Raw genomic sequence first — 12,094 nt, 5'->3', positions numbered from 1 at the left:
AAGTGTAAAAACGCCAACCCTCGGTCCTCACAGTGACTGAAATGATTTTATGGCTCCCTGAGTTTTGAGCCTGTTTACCAGTTACTCACGTGCAACCGTAGGTTAAACTCCACAGACTCATAGGAGTATTCAGTGGTGTTTGGTTTCATCCCTGTTTTTCTATCATTAGGAACAGCAATAAATACTTGTCTGAGAATTCAGCATTGATTTGCACCCCCTCCCCTGACATTTGTTAAAAGACTACATCCATCCCAAGCTTCCTGTGGGGCTCAGGCTAACATCAAGCAGAAAGGAAAAGTAAAAAGCTCAGTGCTGGTAGTGGGAGCCTCCCAGTACCATCTCACACAGCACACAGTTTGCATTCATATATGACTAGAAAAGCCCCCTGCATTGCAAATTTTTCACATCATCTGTGGCCACTAGCTCAAATGCTGCATCCAAAAGGTTTTGGTAAAAAAACAAGGTTCTAAGCTTAATTATTTTATTATTCTTCTCACCAAAGGCTTGCTTTTAAACAGACAGCTCTCATGGACATCAGTTTTTAGTTTGCGTGGCCAGGCAGAGCATGGAAAGATGCTGATGAACGTTACTGATGAACGGAAATCTCATCAAAATAAAAAATAAATCTTAAAAAGGCAATTTATCAAAACATATGTGGCTAAACATGAGTTGTGAAAGAGATGCCAACGCACACACTTCTCTTAGGGTCAAAACAAGCCATTCAGCCATTTCTTTCACACTGTGTTTGGCCACAGAATGAGACAAACTGCTTTCTGTACTCACAATGAATAGAAAATAGTAGATGCCACTAAACAGGTTTGCTCATAAAGCCAGAAAAGTGGTCCAAATATCTCACATACATCCAAAGAATACATTGATTTTGCATTCAGTACCATAATACTGGGACCTTGGCTTCTCTAATGCAGAAAAATTCGCTTTTCACTCCAGAAGGAGAGTAAGTTCTTTCCAAAAGAGAACATTCAAACATCTGAGCTTTCAGTTTCAGCTAGTTTATATGAAGCTTTCCAGGGAGAGAAAGGGGAACAAGCATTGCATGCCACCACCATTGACAGCATTTTTTCCCTGACAGCCTCACTCCCAAGAAGCAGTCAAGATCATCTTGTTGAGCTCCCTTTTATCCTCTGCTCCTATAACTGACCCTGCACTAAGACAAAGCCATTATCACACATTTTGAACCCTCACAGCTGTAGCACTGTCACCTTGCTTGAAACTCTGAGCTACAGCGATGTCACGTGTAACCCACCTCCTTTCTTCTTCGGGATTGTCACTGTCTTTTGCTGCACAGCACTGCTCAAGGCAGGGGCAGAAAGGTTTCCTCATACCAGCTAACAAACCAGTTTGGGGGAGGGATTTTTGGTTCCTTTCAAGGTGCCAAGGAGGGGTGTCATCCGCAGATCGAAGCTAAAGAAACCTCTCAACTACAAAGAGGCTCCACACACCACAAGAGCCATCACAGGGACAGGGACCACAAGCTGCACTGCCTCCAGCACCTGCTGACACCTACCCTGAGAAACTTTCACCAGTGAAACCAGGTGAGGAAGACAACTGATGGCCATTTCGCCACACCTACAGAAAATTCCTGGTGGTGGAGACTGGTATTTTTACAGCTTATCCCACCCCACATACGCTGCTCAGTATGCCTAGCAGAGCAGGGGCTCTGCCAGTGCCAGAAGCACCACAGTGGCCTCCATGCTGGTGAAGATGCACTAAGACTCGATCTAATGTCCTGTGGGCCCCTGGCTGGGCCCCGGCAGGATGTGGGTGCAGCAGGTTGCCCACATCTCTGCACCCCAGCATGGTCAGACCCCTCTCCATGACCATACATCACATGCTTTTGCTGTCACTGGAGCAAGTCAGACGGGGACCTCTGAAGCCTGACCCCACTGCATCTCTAAACCACGTCTCTTCAAAGCAGTGATGTCTTGACAAAAAGAAAAAACAGAAAGGTGCTCACCAAAAGGCTTTAAAGAGTGATCCGTCCCATTCTGATCCATGCTGCATGCAACGTTATCAGCTCTCCAGCCTGACAGGCATGGGATGGGAGGGGGGTTCTCCCTGTCACACTTCTCTTACCGCTTGCCTAAGCCCTGAGGCAGCAGCTTGTCCTTTGGCAGGTGGCTGCCTGGTTTCATCTGCAGCCAAGACTTTATCGCTCACAAATGCTCAGACACAGTTTTTCCCTAGGGAAAAAGGCAACTCTGGAAACTGATGATTTCTAGGTCCCAGCCCATTTCTCACACAACACAGCCGTCATTGCTGAACCAGAATCCAGCATCGTGTGTTAAATGGACTATTCCAACACAACACTACGCCGTGACGAGCTCACGCGGGAAGGCTTGGCCCTGCTGCAATCATTCTTTTCCAATCACAGGACCCAGATCCCTGGGTCCCCTTCAATTCAGCTGTCTATAGACAGGCAAAACCAGCTGTGAACATTGTCTCTAAATCTTAAACTGGTACCACGTGGTGCTACCCAGGAATACCCCGCCTCTCCTCCACGCACTCAGCAAACAGAGGCCACTAAGCTCCCACATGCTGGGAGACGGTCTGTGTATGTGCGTATCCACACAGGCACTGAGGTGAAGATGAGTGGATTTTAAAATGTTTCAGGATCGATATTATTTTCTGCACCACTCTTTCATGATTGACAGCAAAACGGGAAAGCACTGAGGTGAGGTGATTCATTTGCAGCTGGTGCACCGAGCATCCTCCCAGGGCAGCATGCCGGCGGAGGGAGGAGAGCCCACAGGCACCCAGGGATGGACAGACAGGCGCCATTCACCAGCAGGCAAAAGCTTTGTGTGTATCAGCATCAAACCCCCATGAAAAGGCTAGATAGGCAGAAGCTCCCTGGAGGTGTCAGAGCGGCCCAGGGGAGGAGAAGGGCAACCACAGAGGGTCTCCCCCACCTTCCGGGGGCCAGACCCAGGCAGGAGAGCCCCCATCTGTGCTGCCCATAAACTCACGCCCAAGGGAACCGGAGCAGGATTTAGCATCATTTAACATTTAACCCAGCTCACAGAGCTGGGAAATCGGGAGGGTACCAGGTGTAGCAAGTGGGTGGGTTAGCAATTCAGCAGCCCTGCACCCCCCTCAGGGCCAGCACGGGGGTAAGGACACACCATCCCCCCTCTGCTGCTGCATTCAAGCAATGAAAAAGTTTTGCAAGGAAACAGCTGCAGGATATTAAAGCAGGAACAGAGGCAAGGAGAGCTTCTCCGGTGGGAACTGAGCAATGCTTGCAGAAGCTGCCAATGCCATCTTTCTCCAGGCAATGTGGAAGGGAGAAAAAATAACTTCAGCTCAGCTGAAGATAAAATAAAAAAACCAAACATAGCAGCATATTGCATTGCAAACTGGACTGCTTCAGGACAGGCAAACCATCACAGTGATGAAGTGTGCAAATCAGGCTAGTAGTAGGTGGAACATTATTAAAAATGAATTAGTAACCCTGTTTTGCGGGGAACAGCAGTTGCAGAAACACCCGAAGAGCTGTGTCCTCCCCCTTTCTCCATTCTCCTTCCCTCAAAGCAAAGTTGTTTAGATGAACCAAGGCTTCTTCCGCACAAGACTGCGGATCCAAACCTTCGTCTAATTAAGGAAGATTTCATCACATATGGGACTTTTGGATTTTGTGGATAGAAGCAGCAGCAAATAATTCAGTGCCTAAGCAGATGTTTAGGATCTTAAAAAAACAAAGGTTATTATCATATTTATTTACATCAGTTACTGGGAAAGCTCAGGGCCAAGTAGAGAACAAAACAAAACAAAAAAACCATAATAAAAAAACATGCTTTCTTCATTAGCTGGAGCACTTTGCTACAGTAGCTTGGGCACAGTGGTACAAACACCTCCTGAACACCAAGCAGAGCTTCACTGCCATCACAGCAGCATCCCTGCAGCTTGTGGGTCCCCCAGCTCCATCAGCAGCTGATGCAGTGGGGAAGCAGCCTCAAGGCCAGGGCTGCAGAGCTTTTACAGAGGCCCCAGCAAACTGAGCTTCTCCTCCTCAGGAAGCCCAGCTGGGGCTGCAGAAGGATTTTGACACTGCATACACAAATATAACTAACGTGTCACTGGCATTCTCTCCCTTAGAAGTGGCTGCAGCTCAGCCTGGAAGTTCTCTCTGAAGCTCCTGTTCAGCTTCCCACACATCTGCCATCATCCCTGCATGGGACAATATTGTGCTACAGCAGCAGAGAGGCAGCAGTAGGGAAACCTCTGCCTTTGCACTGCCCTGAGCATTGACTCATGGGCAGAGCTGGTCCCCCTGTGCAGAAGCAGTGGAAATCTGCTGTAACCCATCTCCAGGAAAGCCCAATGTCAGACACGTGCCCTTTGAGCCACTTATGCCCCCCCCAACGCCAGTAACATGGAGGATAAGTAGCTTTAAAGACCTTTTGTTGGCTCTGAAGACCTAATCTACTTGTCCTGGAACAGGACAAGTCAACACCTGGGTATGCAATGCTACCACGGTGCCACCAAAGCTGAAGCCAAGTAGTTTATTTGACCTGGTTATCCACCAAATAGCTAAAACTGTAACCTCATTGGGGATGAACCAGACATACATTGCTCACAGCACTCCTTCAACACAAAGCCCAAGAGAAAAAAACAAATATCCATCTAAAAATAAAGGGGAGTTGCACGTAGCTGGAAAGGGTTGTTTGGGTTGGACTTTGGCCCAGACAGCATGAAAAGTTTGCATCAATTCCTCACCACTCTAATCAGAAACGTAGCAAGAGCTCATGGGCATAAGGGAGATGGACAGCCCCGGCTCCCTGCCATCCACCACCAGATCCTGCACCTCCCAGCCAACGACACATCCCAACCCAGCACTGATTCAACCCTGCTTAGTCACGGTTCATTTACTAATAGCATTTCAGGTTGTTACCCTCCCTGGGTGAGGGGGAGCCGGCGCTGATGCGTTGGCAGCCCCAAGCTGCCCACAGACGGCGTGGTGCCCCTTCCTTGGCATGTCCCGGCCTCACATTCAGAGGGAAGAATAAGGGATGCAAGGCAGGGCATCTGAAAGCAACATCTGTTAAAAACTATTTGCAAGGCTATTGCTCCACCTGTCCACAGATAAGAAGGGAGCCTCAGGGTGGGTTTGGGGACGGTGCTGTTCCTTGGTCAGTCAAGGCACTGGCCTGAAGCTCAGAGCCCCCGTTCTCAGGGAGCCCCACATAAACAGGCCCACCAGCAGCCGTGCAGGGGGAGAGAGCTCTCCTCACTCCGAAGTAACTGCTTATGTCAAACTGACCCCATGAGAAACGCACCCCACCGGCACCAGAAAGGTGGCACATGGGGGCTCTGCAGGGCAAAGACACATCCTAGGGAGCCTCCATTATACCTTACCTAACCAGGAAGATGCACCAAGCACATACTTGCCACAGGGGTCCCTATGGTACCAGCAACACATTGCTCAAGTGGCTACCACAACCGCTAAGTTCACCCCAGCCTCTGCACGGGAAGAGACGGCTGCTCTGTGCCTGGTCCCTGTGCTGTTGCCCTGTCTTACACTGCCCCACAGGAGGCACTCATTGCCCTCCTCCGTTCTTTGTTTTGCAATTATCTTATTAGCAGAAGAGCCTCAAAAGACATTAATCAAAAAGCCACAGTCCCAGAAGACAGCAGTCTTACAGCAGCCCTCGTGTCCCAGCACGCACACAGGGGCAAACGTGCACACAGGCTGCAGCCAGCTGAGAGGTGCACTGCTCCAACACAGGTGCCTAACAAATGGACACCAGAAGGGAAGGTCAGTCCACTCTTCTTGTAACGGTAGATTTAAAATAAAAATTAAATAAATGCAGAGGCTTGACACTTACCTGAACAGAGCAGCCTCCATCTCCCAGATCCCAAGAGAGCAGAGCCAGCACAGACCAACCTGCCACCGCAAAAGAAGAGCTCCATAAAGCACTTGTCCCATCGAGGCATCACACAGTATTGATAACTTGCAGCATTTTATATCACAAGCCTCATAACTGACATTTTAATGAAGTTCTTGCTTCTATATTCAAGGTATGGTTTGAGAAATCCCAGTTCTCATTTTGAAACAAAACCACAAACACGTAGCTTTCACAGAAGGAAAATAAAATTTAAAACAAGGTGCAGCAGCCTAGGAGTCAAGGAGGAATCCAAGCCACACTTAGGTAAACAGAGTTATAACTTAAAATTAATCTCAAAACTTTTCAAAGGGTTGAACCCTTGAAATCAGAAAAGCTAGTTGCTGGTGTTCTCAGCCCTCCTGAAGGAGCTGATGGAGAACTGCTGGCTGCTTACAGCATTCAGAGTGGGTTTGCCTCACAAACCTGTCCTGGTTTCAGCTGGGATAGAGTTAATTTTCCTCTTAGTAGCTGGTGCAGTGCTGTGTTTTGGATTTGGTGCAAGAACCATGTTGGTAGCACACTGATGTTTCCAGTTGTTGTGATGTTTTATACTAAGTCAAGGACTTTTCAGCTTCTCAGGCCCTGCCAGCAAGAAAGCTGGAGGGGCACAAGAAGCCGGGAGGGAGCAGAGCCAGGACCGCTGACCTGAACAAGCAGAAGGGATATTCCGTAGCACAGAACATCATGCTTAGTATATAAACAAGGGGGGAGCTGGCTGGGAGTTGCTGACTGCTGTTCAAGGACCAGCTGGGCATCAGTCAGGGGTTGGTGAGCAACTGGGTGCATCAATTGGGGGTTTTTTAGCTTCCCTTTGCATTTTATTCCTCTCCCCTTCTTCCTCCTTTGCATTATAATTGCTGTTGTTATTATTGTTATTTTATTTCAATTATTAAATTGTTCTTACCTCAATCCTTGAGTTTCCTCTTCCTTCTTAATTTTCCTCCCCAGCCCTCAGAGGCAGAGGGAGTTAATGAGCAGCTGTGTGGTACTTAGTTACTGGCTGGGGTTAAACCACAGCAAAAGCCAAGACGAAAAGCCAACAGCATGTTCACTCCTACCCCACACTAGTCCTTGGGAACAGAAGGGCGGAGGTGCTCCGGTCCGTGGCACCTGGGGCCCATAAAACCTTACCCAGCTGGGAGCAGGCATGTGGCCTAAAGGAGCCACCAGAAAAGATGCTGTGGAGATGGAAGTGCTGGTGGCTTTTGGTTTTTTTGTTATCTTGCCTCTCAAATTAGAGCCTGTAAAGGCAAAATAACAGGTAGTGGAAAATGGTACACACCGATTCCCTCTCTACATGTGCTGCTTAATTTTCCCTATATAAGCAAAGCAACAGGTGTACGAGTTGCATACCTGTGAGCTTTGGGAGTACTAGGGAGAAGGCAAGTCACTAGAAATGCTGGAAGCAATAACCCAAGCAGGATGGGCGAACTAGAAGGTTTCCAAGGCATCTCCAACTAGCAGCACTGTGTTTCTCTGCACTGGAAGCCAGCAGCATCCCACACTTGCTTCCTTAGGGAAATTAAAAGCAAGATCAAGGTTTGCAGCCGAGAGTGGAGGCAAGTTTAACACTCAGAGGTGCATACAAAAAACAGTAGGGCTTGGGGATTTTTTACAAAAAGCGTGTTATGCTCCCTATGAGAAGGCACCATCCTGGGCCAGCTCGGCTCCGACCGCAGGAGGTGGAGGCTGGCGCTGAAGACCCTTTCCCACCAGTCCTCGTCGCTAGGGGATTTATTCAGTGGCTCCTGCGGCACTGAATAGCAGCTGGGATATTTAGGAGGGGCAGGCGATCTCTTGCACCACAAGGAGTCACCCCGAAAGCCCCAGATGTGTCGACGAAGCCTTTCTGACCATCCTTCCCTCAGCCGGTGCCTGCTCTGTCCAGCTGTCCTGACACGCTGCCGGCAGCAGCAGCAGCACCGTGGACAAACCAGGAATAACAGCCCCATCTACCGGGGTCTGGGGAACGATCCGCACCGCGGCATTTTGCAGCTGTGCAACTCCCCGCACACCATCTCCCTGCCCCCTGCCAGGCAGGAGGGGTGCTCGGGGGGGTTGCCAGCCTCCAGAAAGCCGCTTTTTTTAACGTGCCTGCGTCCCAGAGCAGCGAAAGGCTGGCGTGGCAGTCCTGACCTAGTTCAGACCCAAAAGGCAAATAGCCAGACCATCTCCTTCACCCTCAGCATCCCCTCAGCTCTCCAGAGCCGAGGTGGCAAACAGCCTCTGGGACCAGAACCAGCTTCTTGGGCAACACTAACAAACCCAGCATTCCAGGTGAGGAACAGAGCTTCACAGCAGCTTTCCAGGCTGTATGGCTGCTCCCTGACATTTTCAGCCACGGTGCAGGAATGAGCAGTGCCGGCGTGCCTGGCTACTGCAAAAGCTTGACCCAGTCTTTCGATGCAACTGTCCTGGTGGCAGACCAGCTCCGAGCTCTGCAACGTGCCACACCATTCCATCCTGGGCTCCCTGCTTTGCAAAACCCTCATTCTAACCCTAACCCACATATATGGCGGGTAGGTGTACGGTCCCTTCCAGCACCTGAAAGGTTAGTTGCTTCGGTCCTCAGCTTCCAGCTCTGACTCGCACAACAACATGCCCTGCTCCCTCCTCCTCAGAGCTGACTGCCGTTAAACCCAAGCCCCCACACTCAGGGTGGTGGGCACACGGCGTCGCTAAAAGGCAGCCTGCACTAGACGCACAGGTGTGCTGCGGTACCCCTTGTTCTGCTCTGCTCAAGAGTCACTGCCAAGACTCTGTACCAAAATGAAGAGACCTAGCTGCATGACTCAACCCAAGAAACCCTTCCGGGTGTAGTGCAATGGCATTTAAAATGAACACAAAGGTTTTGTACCAGAGCAGGTTTCTCTGGCCTTTAAAGCAGGGTTAGGGAGACATCATTTCAAAGGAACCATCCCATACCCTTTAGAGGATTTATTTTTTCATGCTGGAACAGTACTAGTAAAAACAATAATCTTGTAGCCAGTGAAACACTGACAGAGATGTTTAGGACTCTGTCACATGAGAAGACACACTAAACTCAGGCTTTATGAACACTTTATAAACTGCAATTTTAAGCAGCAACCCAGAAAAGATATGTTCTTTCAGCTACAGAGATAACAAACAAAAAAGTGTCTTCATTATGTAGTTTTATTCATCAGTGACTACTGAATGTGTAAAGGAATAGGTAAAAATAAAAATGACACGCTTTCAAAATTGGACAGTAGAAAAATGGCAGTGAGTGTTCTTAAAAACACAAGTATTACAAGAGCAAATAAAAACAGCTGCAAAAATCAGTGTCCCACAAAGCAAGAAATTCAGAAAGTCACAGCAGTGGACAAGATTGTACATGGCAAGATCGTGCTCATGCCTGGTGTGTTTATCACAGCCTGCCTCTTTGCAGGGTTGGTAAGAAAGGATGTTGTTCATTCCCATTGCTGCATGAGCTGCAACACACTGTTCTACCTTTACCTGTCATACAGACTCGATGCAGATGTGGTTTTCACAAACTCTGGTCTGCAAGGGCCAGGAGCTGACAGCGCCAAGCACTGGCTAGAGGAAAGAAGTTTTGGTGAAATGTGAGCCAATGTCTCTTTGGAAGCTGCAAGGCAGTGGCAAGATTCCTTAGCCATTCCTTGGTCCTACAGCAATAGTGAGGCAAATCTGAAAAGTTTTTCTTCCTCTGCTAGGATGCACATATTCAAGAGGACAGGGTTCATCTGTCCTGAGAAGATGCAAGATACACACAGCTTTGGAGAGTGCTGAGGTCACGACAGTTGCAGATTTACCATGTCCTTTACTCCATGTAAAGTCTCTGCACCAGGATGCTATTAACGCAAGAAAGAAAAAATAAATTAAAAAAATTTACAAGATCTACTCCAGCTGCATAATGGCACTCCTGGTGGGAAAGAAGCTTCCTAAGATGAGCAGTGAGGTGAACTCATCAACCACACACAACTCACTTCCTTTGTGTACTTATATGCTGCATGCTGATTTTAATAAACAGGCTTCCAATGAGTACACCATACTCCCAAAGCACAGCATCAACCATCCTACAACCATTTTCACTGCTTCAACAAAGCCTACAGATGGAAAGATGGAATTATGGAAAGAGTGGAACATTTTTGCAGCCTAGATTCTAGATTTAAGTAAACAGAACTGAGTCTCTTCAACCGTGCATAAAGCCCTTTGGCTTTCTGTAAAAGAAAAGCCTTGATGTAATCCTACAATACTTGGATACCAAAAATATCATGTGATTATTTAGGCAAAGAAAGACTGGGGAGGAAAAGGAACATCTGTGAATGGGGGCACATAAATTAGGGAAGCAATTAGAAAGCACACGTGTATGAGATTCATGGATCGCATAGCAGCAGATTGGCAAGGACTTTTCAACAGCTCATTTCTCCAGAGGGGTTCGGTGATGCTCAGCAACATCAGCTACCTCCTGGTTAAGACCAAATGTGGAAGACAAAGGTTATCCTAACATGCCTATCTAGCCCAGTTCATGCAACTGAAACTAAATATAAAGTGAAGGTTGTGGAGAAAGGGAACGCTGCCAGAGTCCCAAAGGACAGAAATTGTTTTCACTATACGGAGACCTCAGCCTAAGCCATCTTGGCTCAAATCAGACCAGTCCAGAAGAACATTGTTACAAGTTCTCTGCTGTCCTTTTTCAACATCAACACTGCATCTGCCAGAAAAAATCTGCAATAATAAACAAGCCATTGTCTCTAGAATTTGCTCCTAGTTCCTCTTCCTATCCCTCTGCACTGCCTCAATAGATCATATCCACCAGGTATTTGACACAGGGGAAGCTCTTGGCAGATGTTAAGAACCCCTGCTACGTCTCTGTTGCTGCCTCTACCTCCTGTGCCGAGTCCTCTCCTCCCCTGTGCCCCTGTAGCCTTCCTGCAATATGCCCTCTGCTGCTGCAGTCAAAGCTGCCTCCTTTTCTAAAGGGCTGCTATTCATCCTCTCTGCAGGACTCCAGTCAAATGAGCTCTCCCACCCCACCCCAGTTACCCCAGAAAGGTAATTCAGAATCCACACGCAGAGACTTGTCTCCTGACCCTCTTTTCCCAGGCTGCGTGGATCCACCTCTCACTGGCAGTCCTTGGTCCTGGAAAAAGACACCACAAAAGTCAAACTGATATTTAGGAAATCCTTGGATGAAAACAACCACGGTTCAGTAATGTGCCAGAAATATTTCAGTAGCAAGTTCTCAGATGCAGCTATCACCGATTTAAAATAGCACCACCAGCCAGACAGAAGCTGATGATTGCTATATTCTCACCAACTGGAACATATTCCCATGCAGGAGGTTACAAAACAAAGAAAAGGGACATCAGTGAAACAACAATAGCAATGATTCAAAGTACAGAGGAGTAAGCATCTGCTCTTCTGAGTTTGGAAACTTTCAGCGTGGAAGGGTGAAAAGGAAGACCAGGGCAACAAGTTATTTTGGGCAATCTCAGCACTGGGGAGTGAATCAGCGGCTGCGGTATAGGCTGTCCCCGATCCATCTACCACCAGAGTCCCCACGCAAACCGGCTCTCACCCCCCGCCCCAGCACGCAGTGACAGACCCCAGGCGGCAGGAAGGAGCCGGGTGCTGAAAGCAGAGGACCCGCAGATGTGCCCGAAACACACATCCGAAGAGCAGAGTACACAAACGGAATGGGAAGGGCTCTCTCAAAGCCCAACACTGAAGTGCTCACATGCCTCCCTCCTAAAATCTGTTCATTATTAACAAAACCAGTAGTTGCCTTGCATCTAATAGGTAAAGACAGCAAGAAAAAAGTTAAGCTTCCTTTGGACAGATTTGTGCAAGAATATACATAGCTTGCTTTAGGGTTTTTATTGCTAATATGCACTGTTACAGTAAAAGCAAACAAGTGCCTGTGCTAAGGGAAAACATTCTTCACAGGTTGATCGGCTTGGCTGAAGGTAGAAAAAGGAGAATACTGAGACCACAGCAATGTGGGAAAAGAGATCCAATTTAAACACGTCTCCACCTCCAACAAACAAAACCGGTTTCTCTTGGTGAAGGATCTGCCTCCCCATTGTCGCTATTAATCACAGAAATACACCCTCAAGATCGTTAAAGCAGGTGAATTGTATTTTTCCTGAGGATTACCACAGTATTTTTTAGCAAGCAATCTGTATATGGGGGTGCTAGAACTGGTG

Source organism: Falco peregrinus, chromosome 5, assembly GCF_023634155.1.
Source record: "Falco peregrinus isolate bFalPer1 chromosome 5, bFalPer1.pri, whole genome shotgun sequence".
In the NCBI taxonomy this organism is placed as follows: Eukaryota; Metazoa; Chordata; class Aves; order Falconiformes; family Falconidae; genus Falco; species Falco peregrinus.
The sequence above is the reverse complement of the archived record's forward strand: the minus strand, read 5'-3'. Positions refer to the sequence as shown.